Below are 13,823 nucleotides of genomic sequence, written 5' to 3'. Positions count from 1 at the left end.
TCATAAGCTGCAGTTGTGAAAGTACCAAGACACAGAATAAATTATGTTTCTAGGGGAATGATACATCTTTGTATATACCTTCAAAAGGTATTAATAGAGGAGTGTTGCCTGAAAAGGATACTGCTCTTGCAGCTGATCTTCCCCTTCACACAGCCAAATGCAATTCTTGGTCAGGGTTCTTAGGGGCTAAATATTGTACATACAGATCCACGATGAAAATTAATGTTTAAAGACAAATTCCTATAAATCAAGTAAATTGCATATTATAATTCTTCCCAATACGGACTGATATTTTGTGTGCTTAATGAGTAAACAATGTAGTAGCAGACCTCAGTCCTGTTAAAGCTCTTCACTCATCTTCCCTCTGTTTTGTTTCAGATAATACAGGATTTTAATTTCATATTTTACATTTGCTTATATCCCTTTTACAGAATTACTGAACGAAATACTACTGGTTGCTTACTTAAGACTATTTTTCTTTCATATAGGTCTCTTTTCTGAAAGACACGGATTTAGTTCAGATATTCCCTTGTCTCTGTGCTGCTATATATTTAGGGGAGGTGGGCCTCATAGCTAGTTCCAAAGGGAAATCTTGGTTGGTCTATTCCAGTGGTTTTCAATCAGGGGACATTTGGCAATGTCTAGAGACGTTTTTGATTGTCACAACTGGAGAGGGTATTGCTGGCATCTAGTGAGTAGAGGCCAGAAATGATTTTAAACATGCTTCAATGTACAGGACAGCTCCCACAGCAAAAAATTATACAGCCCTAAATGCCAGTAGTTCTGAGGTAGAGAACTCTTGGTTTATTTTAACCCAGTCATGGTGGTTCCATTCTAAATTAGTGTTGGTTTAAGCATGAATGTGTGATATGATTCTGGCCAATGAGCTATGAGGGGAAATCTAAGGAAAGTTTTTTTTCTCATTAATGGCATCAATAAATGTAAAGAAAATGGTCCTTTTCCCATTGTATATTGTCATGTCTGGATGTAATACATGCAACTATGGCAGCCACCTTGGCACCATGAGGGTGGTTAGGGAGGACAAAGTAGATATACTTTAAAGAGCCTGATAGAGAGATGGAAAGAGTGTGTGTACGTGTGTGTGTGTGTGTGTGTGTGTGTGTGTTTAAATATCAGAGTCACTGTTTTAACCAATCTTGGAACCATCATGATTTAGGGCTTGTTATACAAAAAAAAAAGTTTTTTCCTATTGTTTAAGCCAACTGAGTCAGAGTTTTCTGTCACTTTTAGTCAACAGCATCCTAATTGAAAAAATTTTTTAGCATTTGCTTGTTTTGTAATTAAACTTTCAACCATTTTGACATTTAGTTACATTGGTTTCATTTCTTATTGACATTTCTCATATCTTTCTCATCAGAATTTTTTATTTTGTGGAATTTTAGAGCAAGGGTACGTGGGTGATATTTACTGATCTGTGTAAATCTAGAATGTCTTTCACTCTCATGGGAATGAGAGTTTGTTTGGATGTTGAATTATTTGTGGTTCAGTAAATTCTAGATGTAGCTGTTTAGTGTTCTGCTTGTTTAGTATACAGTATTTTCTCTTTAGTGAAGAAGAAAGATTCGAGGCCAATCTGACTCTTTATTATGTGACTTTATTTTTCTATCCAGATACTTATGGGAGTCTTCTGCTTATTCTTAAAATAAAAAAAATATTAATCAAGATATTGTAAAGTATAAATTTCTGCTCCTTAATTTTGCCTAAAACTTGATGAATTTGTTTAAAGTAAACACCCAAGTCTGCATTCAGTTCCTAGAAGTGTTTTCTCTTACTGTGTAGCTGGTCATTGATTTTCATTCTGTTCACCTTTTTCTTTCTGGAAAACTTGTTTTGTTTATATTGGATTTCAGACACTATTATCTGTGTGTCCTTGATAACTTTCATCTCTTTAGCCTTTTCCTCGGAGGCCTGAATTTCTCAAGATTGTTTTCTAACTAACTGATTTGATTCGTGTAGTATTGAATTTATTACTTATTGCTTCCATTACAGTTAAAAAGTTAGCAGTCACACTTTTAAATTCTAAACCTCCTTTCTGTTTTCAAATTGTTCTCTGTGTATGACTACAGATCTTGTTGTATATGTGAGGCAAGATGCCTTTGTAGAAGTGTGTCCATCCAGATATTAAACCTTGGGAGTGACCTCACTTTCTTAAGCCAGTGTCTTTGCCAAATTTACAATGTGAGTGCCTCAGTGGCTCCCACTGTTTGAAGGCTCCAAGTTTTATTGCACTTGCTGGAAATTCCAGCAAAATTGAAATTCACTCCCCCCTAATATCCCACGACTTAGCCTTATTTTCAGGCCCCACTGCAAACCTGCTGGAGGGGGTCCCTTCATTTATGCCCCGAAAGCTTTCCTTTATAAATTTTAGATCATGGCCATATCAGTCCTCTCTCACGTTGATCCTGCCTGTGCTGTCTTAGAGAGATTCTTTGAATTTTCAGTTTGGCTAAGTATATCTTTCTGTAGTTTATAAGGAGGTATAACTTTTTTCCTACTGTATTCAAAGGAGAGTTTAGAAGCATGTGGGCTTAAGTTGCCATCTTGAACTGAAAGCTACCATTTACTGCACCTTAAATTGAGCCTAAAATGGGTTCAGTGACTTGCCCAAGCTCACGGTGACAGAGCCTGGTTCCAAACTTAGATCTTTTGAACGCAACTTTTGTGTTTTTCGCTCTCAGGGAGGCATCATACATGGTGGTGAAGAGTGGGGGCCCTAGCGAAGGGGAGTAGACAGGTTCTAACAGCTGGAAGGGTGGTCCCATGATGGGTCACCATGGGGAACTGATTCTCCAGTGCTGATTGGAGGGAAAGCAAGAACTTGAAAGGGGAATTTTCTGTTTTGTTATATGCTTCACAATGGGACCACTGATTTTAATCCCATGTTTTACAATGCTTCCTCGAACATTTTCATCATTGCCTTAACAATTGTCATGACAGAACGATGTCACTTAAGGAACAATGATCATGGGACCATTTGTCCTCTCCTGCCAGCCTCTAGTTGTCCTTCCGCTCTAGGGACAGGATGTCTGAGCTCATATACTTGATTAGTAGCCGGATAAATTATTAATGTAAATAGAAATAATGATAATGTTCATCTTACAGAGCTGTGAAAATTACATGAGAGAAAACATGAAAAGGGACAGAAAATGAATAGTATCTTCCCAAACATGTGGCTACCAGACTTTCTTATAGTTACTGGAAATAAGACAATATAGAGTTGCTTTCTTTTTTGGAAGAAAAAATAAATATTTTAAAATGCTGTTTGATGACTTCCCAATAAATATTAGTTCCCTTATTTATTATTATAACTATTATTCCAATGAGCCCACTAAACCCAGAAACTAAATAAGAAAATGCTTTATCAATAGGATGGACTGATGTAATATTTTAGTTATTTTCCAAAAATGTACACTTTTGTAAAGGGGAGACTTCCCTCAAGAAAAGGCCCACTTTGAAAATGTATCATTCTTATATAGTTTCAAATACTAATTCTATTTTCATTTTAAACAACTTTAACTCAGTTTTAGTCATGTTTTTCATGGCCCAACAAATTTTTCTAGTGCAGTCTGTCTTCACTAGAAGGTGAGGCTGTAATCTGAAGAGCCCCGTCAGTTGGGAAGCTTGACGGGGGCTGAGCTGATCTCTGATTCTGACGTTAGGTGTCACTACAATCAAAGAAAAACAGAGCAAGCAAATGAGCAGTGAAGTGGACCTTGAACCTGGAGGGAGAAAGATAAACATTTAAATTGTGGTATGAAGTACCTGGAGAAGAAACAACGTATCCACATTGCCATGGTGAAGAAGGAACATCTTAATACATGGATGGCAACAGGACCCATTTTCCTAAACGTTGATTAGAAACAACTAGTAACTATTTTGCAATTCTTGCTATTTCTTCCCCTAAAAATACTAAAACTGATAGAGGCCTCCAAGGATTTTTAAAGCAGAATAATCCCAATAGGTTACAAATGAGATTTTCACAGACTTGCTCACTGAGAGTTTATTTCTTCTAATAAGTATGAATATATACTTTGACCTTATGACTTTAAGAATTAATGATTATCATGACGTTTGAGGGCTTTTTCTCACCAACATCAGGCACCTTTTTTTTTTTTTTTTATAACAAAGTGAATCAGTTATACATATACAGTATGTTCCCATATCTCTTCCCTCTTGCATCTCCCTCCCTCCCACCCTCCCCATCCCACCCCTCTAGGTGGTCACAAAGCACCGAGCTGATCTCCCTGTGCTATGCGGCTGCTTCCCACTAGCTATCTATTTTACATTTGGTAGTGTATATATGTCCATGACACTCTCTCACCCTGTCACATCTCACCCCACCCCCTCCCCATATCCTCAAGTCCATTCTCTAGTAGGTCTGTGTCTTTATTCCCGTCTTGCCACTAGGTTCTTCATGGCCTTTTTTTTTTTTTTTCCTTAGATTCCGTATATATGTGTTAGCATACTGTATTTGTTTTTCTCTTTCTGACTTACTTCACTCTGTATGACAGACTCTAACTCCATCCACCTCATTACAAATACCTCCATTTCATTTCTTTTTATGGCTGAGTAATATTCCATTGTATATATGTGCCACATCTTCTTTATCCATTCATCTGTCGATGGACATTTAGGTTGCTTCCATGTCCTGGCTATTGTAAATAGAGCTGCAATGAACATTTTGGTACATGACTCTTTTTGAACTATGGTTTTCTCAGGGTATATGCCAGGCACCTTTTGATGTCACAATAAGTGTATTTTTTTCTCTGTATGTGAAATTACTCTTTTTTAATTCCACCATTTAGCATTCTTTACCCACTTTGACTTAAGTGTTTTTCTCTAAATTTCGTTGATACATGTATACAGTTTGTTCCAGTGTCTTGACAATTCCAATTCATAAGGTTGATCCCATTGTACATTTATGGATTTCACAGTATAAGTTAATGGTACTCTTGTCATGATGTGAAATTACCCTGATGCTGTGGTAGCTCCAAGCATGCTACCAGTAAACTATTTTAGAGGTTGGAGTATGAAAAGTCTCACGGACCAAATTAAGATTCTCAGATTACATGGTTTATTGAATCAACAGAGAGAGAAGCAAGCGGAAGGAGTTAGCATAGGTTTACATGACTTGGATGGGTTACACACTGAGAGGAAAGGACCATGATACCTAAATCCTGTGCTACACGATATCCGTACTTCCTGCTCCTTTCTACTGTATCACTCTTTTTTTGCTAATGGTAGGTTTATGATCATTGAAGTTGGAGATGGCCAAGGGGACTCAGGAGAAGGAAGGTGCCCAGAGTCAGCTTGCTCTATCCAAGAGACAGGACAAGACGTCTGACCAGTAGCTCTCACCAAATAGCAATGGCTTTTATCTGTATGGGGTAGAAAACTTGAGGGACCAGTATGAGTGTCAGCAACGGGTAACTGATTTAAGGTTGCCATAACTGAAGGTGGCATGATTTGAACCTAGGAAATTTGTCTATTTTTACACCTTAATTGAGAGTAAATTTGCAAACAATTAAATGTATCCATTTTAAGTTACACTTCAATGATATTTTGAGGACACTTTTATCTCATATAACCACCCTCAGAATTACGATACAGAATATTTCCAACTGCCCAGAAAATTCCCTCATGCCCTTTTACAGTTAATCTCCCACCCCCAGTCCCAGGCAACCACTAGTCAGCTTTCTGTCACTATAGATTAGTTTTGTCTTTTCTAAATACATTTATATGCGATGTAGGCTTTTGTGTTAGCTTCTTTTGCTAACCACAGTGGTTTTGACATTCATTCATGTTGTTGCATGCACCAGTAAATCATTCCTTGTTATTACTGAATATTATTCCATCATATGGAAATACCTCGATGTGTTTACCTGCTTATCTATTGTTGAACATTTGGGTTGTTTCTAGCATTAGGTTATTATGAATAAAGCTGCTATGAGTATCCAAGTACCAGGCTTTGTGTGGATATGTTTTCATTTCTCTGGGACAAATATCTGCAAGTGGAATTGCAGGGTTGTATAATAAGTATATGTTTAACTTAATAAGAAACTACTAAACTGTTTTCCAAAATTGTTGTACTAATTTACACCGCCACGTTGTTCCACACACTTGTCAACACTTGTGAATCTTTAACTTTCGACATTCCATGGATGTTTAATAATGTCTCATTGTAGTTTTAATTTTCATTTTTCTAATGATCAGTTATGTCAGATATCTTTTCATGTACTTATTGGTTATTCATGTATCTATTTTGGTGAAAAGTCTATTAAAATATTTTCTCCATTAAAAAAAATTAGGTTGTTGTGTTCCTACTATTGAGTTGTTAAGAGTAGTTTTATATTCTGGATACAGCTTCTTCATCAGAGAGAATACTGTCTCCAATGCGTAGCTGCCTTTTTATTTTCCTATGTTGTACTGAAAACTGGTTTTAATTTTTATAAATTCTAATTTATCATTTTGAATTTTTTGTGTTTTCTGTGTTCTTTCTAAAAAATCTTTGCCTACTTCAATATTGCAAATTTTTTTCTATATTTATTCTAGAAAGTGTGTAGTTTTAACTTTTATGTTTAGGTCTATAATCCATTTTGAATTAATTTTTGAGTTGGTGTGAGGGAGGGGTTGAGATTTATGTTCTTTACATATGACTATTTAGTTGTTCCAGCATCATTTGTTGAAAAGACTAATCTTTCTCCACTGTATTACTTTGGCACATTTGTCACAGTTGAATTGACCATATAGATGTGGATCTGTCTGGACTCTGTTCTATTCCACTGGCCTATATGTTTATCTTTATACCTGCGCCATACTTTTGATTGCAGTAGCTATATAGTAAGTCTTGAAATCAAGGCACTGTAAGTTTTGTTTCTTTTCAAAGTTGTTTTGGCTGTTCTAGAAACTTTACCTTTTTGTATAAATACCAACTTGTCAATTTCCACACATACAAAACAAACAAACAAAAAAAACCTGTGGGGATTTTGATTGGGAATGCACTGAATCTACAGATTAATTTGGGAAGAATTGGCATTTTAAAAAATTGAGTCTTCCAATCCAGAAACATTTTATATCTCTCCATATCTTTAAGTCTTCCTTAATTTCTCTGAGTGATGTTTCACCATTTTCAGTGCACAGATCTTGTACATATTTTGTTAAACTTATGAAGTATATCATATTTGTGGATGACATTGAAAAAACATTTTAAAAATCAGCTTTCCAATTATTTTTGTTACAATATGGAAATACAGTTGATTCCAGATATTGTCCTTATACCCCTGTGACCTTGCTAAATTCACTTAATAATTTTAGTAGCTTTTTGGTAGATAATTCACAATTTTCCACATATGTATTTCTGGTTCTATGAATAAATATAGTTTTCTTCCTTTCCAATTTTTTATTTCTTTTTCTTCCTTATTGTGTCTTCAGCACAATTTTGCATGGTTGTAGTGAAAGCAGAGATGTTTATCTTGTTCTTTATCTTAGGGTAGGACATATAATCTTTCATAATTAAAATGATATTAGCTATACATTTTTTTATAGATGCCTTTTTATCAGATTGAGGAACTACTCTTTTATTACTAGTTCCCTGAGAATTTTTTTTATAATGAATGAGTGTTGAAATTTTTCAAACGCCTTTTTCTGCATCTGTTGAGATGATCATATGTGTTTTCTTTTTTCTTCTGTTAATATGATAAATGATGCTGAATTTCAAATGTTAAACCAACCTTGCATTCCTAGTGTGAACTCCACTTGGTCATGATACATTATTGTTTTTATATATTGTTGAATTCAATTTGCTAATATATTTTAAAGAATTTTTGCATCTATATTTATAAGGTATACTGATTAGTAATTTTGTTTTCTTTTTAGTATTGGCATAGAGTAAAACATAAAAAGAATTGAGAAGTGTTCCCTTCTCTATTTTTTGAAAAACTTTGCAAACAACTGGTATTATTTTTCTATTTTAAATATTTGGTAGAGCTCACATAAAGCCACCTGGACCTGGAATTTTTTTAGTGGAAAGTTTGAAGAATGTTTCAAAGTTTTATTTTGAATTAATTATATATTTACAAGAAATTGCAAAGACAGTACAGAGAGGTTCTGTGTAGCCGTCATCCAGCTTCCCATATTGGTCACATCTTCTTACTTAATTATAGTACAGTGTCAATACCAGGAAATTGACATTGCTTACACAGTGTGCAGCATAGTACTGTGTAATTTTGTCACATGTGTATATTTGTGTAACTACTACTGTAATCAAGATACAGAAATATCCTATCATTACAAAAATCTCCCCTGTGCTGCCCCTTTGTAGTCACAACCTGCCCTCTCCCTGTCTACATCCATACCCCATCACAATCACTAATCTCCTTTTATGGCCCTTTATTCTCCCCTACTTATAATTATCTTAAATATTTCCTCTATATAAATTGAGAATTACTTCAAGGAGTATTGAAATATTTGTTTTAACTTTCAAATATAACTTAGAAGACTCAGTATAAAAAAGTAAGTCTATTGTATTTAGCCATATTCTTACTCTTGCTGTTGTTTTCTTTTCCTTCCTGATGTTCCAATATTCCATTTTTTATCATTTCAATTCTGTTTGAAGAACTTCCTTTAGCCATTCTTTTAAGATAAATCTACTGACAACAGATTCTCTTACTTTACTTTTATCTGAGAATATCTTGATTTCTCCTTAATTGTTGAAGGGTACTTCACTGGATATAGGATTCTGGACTGATAATTTTCTTTTTTCTGCTCTTGAAAAATGTCCATTTCCTTCTGGCTTCCATGGTTTCTAGTAATAAATCTGCTGTCATTTGAATTGGTTGTTGTTGTTTTTTTTTCCTCCACCTTTAGGTAATGTTTAATTTCCCTTCTCCTTTCAAGATTTTTTTCTTTGTATTTAGATTTTAGAACTTTGACTATAATATGTCTTGGGACAGATTTCTCTGGGTCTATTCTGTTTGCGGTTCACTCAGAATCTTGAATCTGTAAGTTTATGTGTTTTACCCATATTGGAAACATTTCAGCCATTGTTTCTTTGAAAATTTTTTCAGCCTAACCCTCTTTCTCCTCTTCTTCCAGGACTCCAGTGACATGGATATTAGAGCTTTTGTTATGATCTCTGAAGCTCTGTTCGTTTTTTTCCTAGCTCATTTTCTCTTAGTGTTTCAGATTAGGTAGTTACTTTCATTCTGTTAGCAAGTTCACTGATTCTTTCCTCTGTTCTCTCCATTTTGCTGTTGAGTCTATCCAATTAGTTCTTATTTGAGCTATTGTGATTTTCAACTCTAGCATTTCTGTTTGGTTATCACTATGTTCTATTTATCTATTGAGACTTTCTCTTTCTTTGCTAAGGATTTCTACTTTTTCCACTTGTTTTCTCATGTTAGTTATTGCACATTGAATAATTTTCAATGCTTCAAAATCCTTCTCAGATAACATCTCTGTCATCTCAATGACACCTTTAGATTGTTTGTTTTCATTCAGGTTGATATTTCCCTGTTTGTTGGTGAGTGATTATACACTGAAACTTGGACATATTTGGTATTTTATGAGAATCTCCACCATATTAAATTTTCTGTTTTAGCTGTTCTCCTCTGACTCCATTCTGATAGGGGCAGGAGTTGAGGAATAATGCCCATTATTTCCAGGGAAAGATGGAAGTCCAGTTTCCCAAAATGACAACTGAGTTGAGAATACCACCTCCCCACAATGCCTTCACTAATGCCATTCTGCCTGGGAAGAGTAGGAGGGCTTTGTTACTTCCCCCCATGTGGCTTCCATTTATGCATCAGGGGAGATGGCCTCATTACCACTGGTTGATAGTGAATGTCTAGCTCTGGGCCTCTGACACTAACCCCACAGGGAATGGGAGGAGTAGTTTGTTACCACCTGGTGGGTAAGGAGGTCCATGCTCCCCGTGTGATATCCACCAACACTGTAAGAGTGGGCCTCATTATCACTTCATGGATATCAAAATCCAGGTCCCTTCTTGGCTTTCTCTGACATCACTGTAATAGGTGAGGTGAGGTACCTCTTTCCAACCTGGCATGGTTTAGTCCTTCACTCAACTTCTGCTGGTAGGAGTAAGTCTTTTGGGTTTTTTTTTGTGTGTGTGTGATGTTTGGCTGGAGTAAAGTGGGTATTGTCTAAACATTTTTTTTTTTTTTCCTCTGTAGCCAGGTTTCCCCTTTATTGCTTTTGCCTAGAGTGAGCTGGCTTTTGTTGGGATTCTTTTTGCTCTGTACCTTTTGGTATTTTTGGCTTGCTGGCTTCTTTGGCACTAAGTCTGGGATATAAGAGGCAAAAAGAAAATCCAGGAAACTTCTTATTACCATGTCATTTCTCAGGGCCTGAGTTCCTTAGCTTGTCTGTTTTCATCTCTCCATCTTTCAGGGTCATCTTATCTTCATTTTATGTATAATATCCAGAGTTTTTAGTTGTGCTTAGTGGAAATAATAGGAAAGAGTATTTCTAGCTCTGTATTTCCAGAAGTGGAATGTAAAGTTTTTAATTATGAATTCAGTTTTGTTAAATCGGTATAATGTTACTCAGGTTTTCTGTTTCTTGAGTCAGTCATTGTAATTTGTGTATTTCAAGGAATTTGACCACATCATTTACATCAAATTTATTGATATATGATTCTTCATAATATTCCTTCCTTATGCCTAACAGCTCTGTAGTGTATATATAGCACATCTTCTTTATCCATTCGTCTGTTAATGGACACTTAGTTTGTTTTCATATCTTGGCAATTTTAAATAATGCTGCTATGAACATTGGGGGTGCATATATTTTTTCAAATTAGTGTTTTTGTTTTTGTTTTGGGGTATATACCCAGGAGTGGAATTGCTAGGTCATATGGTAGTTCATTTTCAAATTTTTTGATAAGTCTCCATACTGTTTTCCACAGTGGCTGCATGAATTTATATTCCCACCAACAGTGTACGAGGGTTCCCTTTTCTCTGCATCCTCACCAACATTTGTTTTTTTTTGTTCTTTTTGATGATAGTCATTCTAACAGATGTGAGGTGATATCTTGCGGTTTTGATTTACATTACTCTGATGATTAATGATGTTGAGCATCTTTTCATGTGCCTATTGGCCATCTGTGTATCTTCTTTGAAAAATGTCTATTTAGGTTTTCTGCTCATTTTTTAAATTGAGTTGTTTGGTTTTTTGATGTTGTTGTATGAGCTATTTATATATTTTGGATATTAATCCCTTATCGGTCATATCATTTGCAAATATTTTCTCCCATTCAGTAGGTTGTCTTTTTGTTTTGTCAATAGTTTTCTTTGCTGTGCAAAACATTTAAATTTAATTAGGTCCAATTTCTTTATTTTTCCTTTTATTTCCTTTGCTTTAGGAGACAGATCCAAAACAATACTATGATTTATGTCAGAGTGTTCTGCCTATGTTTTCCTCCAGGAGTTTTATAGTATCCAATCTTACATTTAGGTCTTTAATCCATTTTGAGTTCATTTTTGTACATGGTGTTAGAGAATGTTCTAATTTAATTCTTTTACATGTAGCTGTCCAGTTTTCCCAGCACACTTGTTGAAGAGACTGTCTTTTCTCCATTGTATATTCTTGCCTCCTTGGTCATAGATTAATCATGGGTTTCCTTCTGGGCTCTCTATGCTGTTTCATTGATCTATTTGTCTGTTTTTGTGCCAGTACCATACTGTTTTGATTACTGTAGCTTTGTAGGATAGTCTAAACTCAGGGATTATGGCTCTTCCAGCTCTGTTCTTCTTTCTAAAGATTGTTTTGGCTATTCAGGGTCTTCTATGTTTCCATACAGATTTTAAAATTATTTGTTTTAGTTCTGTGAAAAATATCATTGATATTTTGACAGGGATTGTATTGAATCTGTCACTTCTCTCTCTCTCTCACTCATATCTTTATTGGAGTATAATTGCTTTACAATGTTGTGTTAGTTTCTGCTGTACAACAAAGTAAATCAGCTATATGTATACATATATCCCCATATCCCCTCCCTCTTGAGCCTGCCTCCCACCCTCCCTATCCCACCTCTTTAGGTTGTCACAAAGCATCGAGCTGATCTCCCTGTGCTATGCAGCAGCTTCCCACTACCCATCCATTTTATATGTGGTAGTGAATATATGTCAATGCTGCTCTCTCACTTCTTCCCAGCTTCCCCTTCCCCCCATGTCCTCAAGTCCATTCTCTACATCTGCATCTTTATTCCTGCCCTGCCACTAGCTTCATCAGTACCATTTTTTTAGATTCCATATATGTGCATTAGCATCTGGTATTTGTTTTTCTCTTCCTGACTTACTTCACTCTGTATGACAGACTCTAGGTCCATCCACCTCATTACAAATAACTCAATTTCGTTACTTTTTATGGCTAATATTCATTGTATATATGTGCCACATCTTCTTTATCCATTCATCTGTAGATGGACATTTAGGTTGCTTCCATGTCCTGGCTATTGTAAATAGTGCTGCAGTGAACATTGTGGTACATGTATCTTTTTGAATTATGGTTTTCTCTGGGTATATGCCCAGTAGTGGGATTGCTGGGTCATATGGTAGTTCTGTTTTTCATTTTTCAAGGAATCTCCATACTGTTCTCCATAGTGGCTGTATCAATTTACATTCCTACCAACAGTGCAAGAGGGTTCCCTTTTCTCCACACCCTCTCCAGCATTTATTGTTTGTAGATTTTTTGATGATGGCCATTCTGACTGGTGTGAGGTGATACCTCAGTGTGGTTTTGATTTGCATTTCTCTAATGATTAGTGATGTTGAGCATCTTTTCATGTGTTTGTTGGCAATCTGTATGTCTACTTTGGAGAAATGTCTATTTAGGTCTTCCACCCAGTTTTGGATTGGGTGGTTTGTTTTTTTGATATTGAGCTGCATGAGCTGCTTGTATATTTTAGAGATTAATCCTTTGTCTGTTGTTTAATTTGCAAATATTTTCTCCCATTCTGAGGGTTGTCTTTTCGTTTTGTTTATGGTTTCCTTTGTGTACAAAAGCTTTTAAGTCTCATTAGGTTTCATTTGTTTATTTTTGATTTTATTTCCATTACTCTAGGAGGTGGGTCAAAAAGGATCTTGCTGTGATTTATGTCATATAATGTTCTGCCTATGTTTTCCTCCAAGAGTTTTACAGTGTCTGGCCTTACATTTAGGTCTTTGATCCATTTTGAGTTTATTTTTGTGTATGGTGTTAGGAGGTGTTCTAATTTCATTCTTTTATATGTACCTGTCCAGTTTTCCCAGCACCACTTATGGAAGGGGCTGTCTTTTCTCCATTGTGTATTCTTGCCTCGTTTGTCAAAGATAAGGTGACCGTATGTGTGTGGGTTTATCTCTGGGCTTTCTACCCTGTGCCATTGATCTATATTTCTGTTTCTGTGCCAGTACCATACACTGTTTGCAGATGACATGATACTATACATAGAAAACCCTAAAGATGCCCCCAGAAAACTACTAGAGCTGATCAATGAATTTGGTAAAGTAGCAGGATACAAAATTAATGCACAGAAATCTCTTGCATTCCTATACACTAACAATGAAAAATCAGAAAGACAAATTACAGAAACACTCCCATTTACCACTGCAACAAAAAGAATAAAATACCTAGGAGTAAACCTACCTAAGGAGGCAAAAGACCTGTATGCAGAGAACTATAAGACACTGATGAAAGAAATCAAAGATGATACAAACAGATTAAGAGATATACCATGTTCTTGGATTGGAAGAATCAACATTGTGAAAATGACTATAGTACCCAGAGCAATCTACAGATTCAAT

General features: G+C 35.6%; 1 long non-coding RNA gene across 1 annotated transcript; it reads right to left on the bottom strand.

Annotated features, from left to right (window-relative positions):
• Window positions 1-459: 459 nt before the first annotated feature.
• Window positions 460-12,990, bottom strand: LOC309631819. The gene is made up of 2 exons (XR_014246580.1): window positions 4,756-12,990; window positions 460-4,123 (listed from the first exon to the last, which is right to left on the bottom strand). It is a non-coding gene; the product is annotated as an uncharacterized lncRNA (long non-coding RNA).
• Window positions 12,991-13,823: the final 833 nt, after the last annotated feature.

This window comes from Balaenoptera borealis (genome assembly GCF_965194805.1).
Source record: "Balaenoptera borealis genome assembly, chromosome: 7".
Taxonomy (NCBI): Eukaryota; Metazoa; Chordata; class Mammalia; order Artiodactyla; family Balaenopteridae; genus Balaenoptera; species Balaenoptera borealis.
Note: the sequence above shows the minus strand (reverse complement) of the source record. Positions and strands in the feature narration are given on the sequence as shown.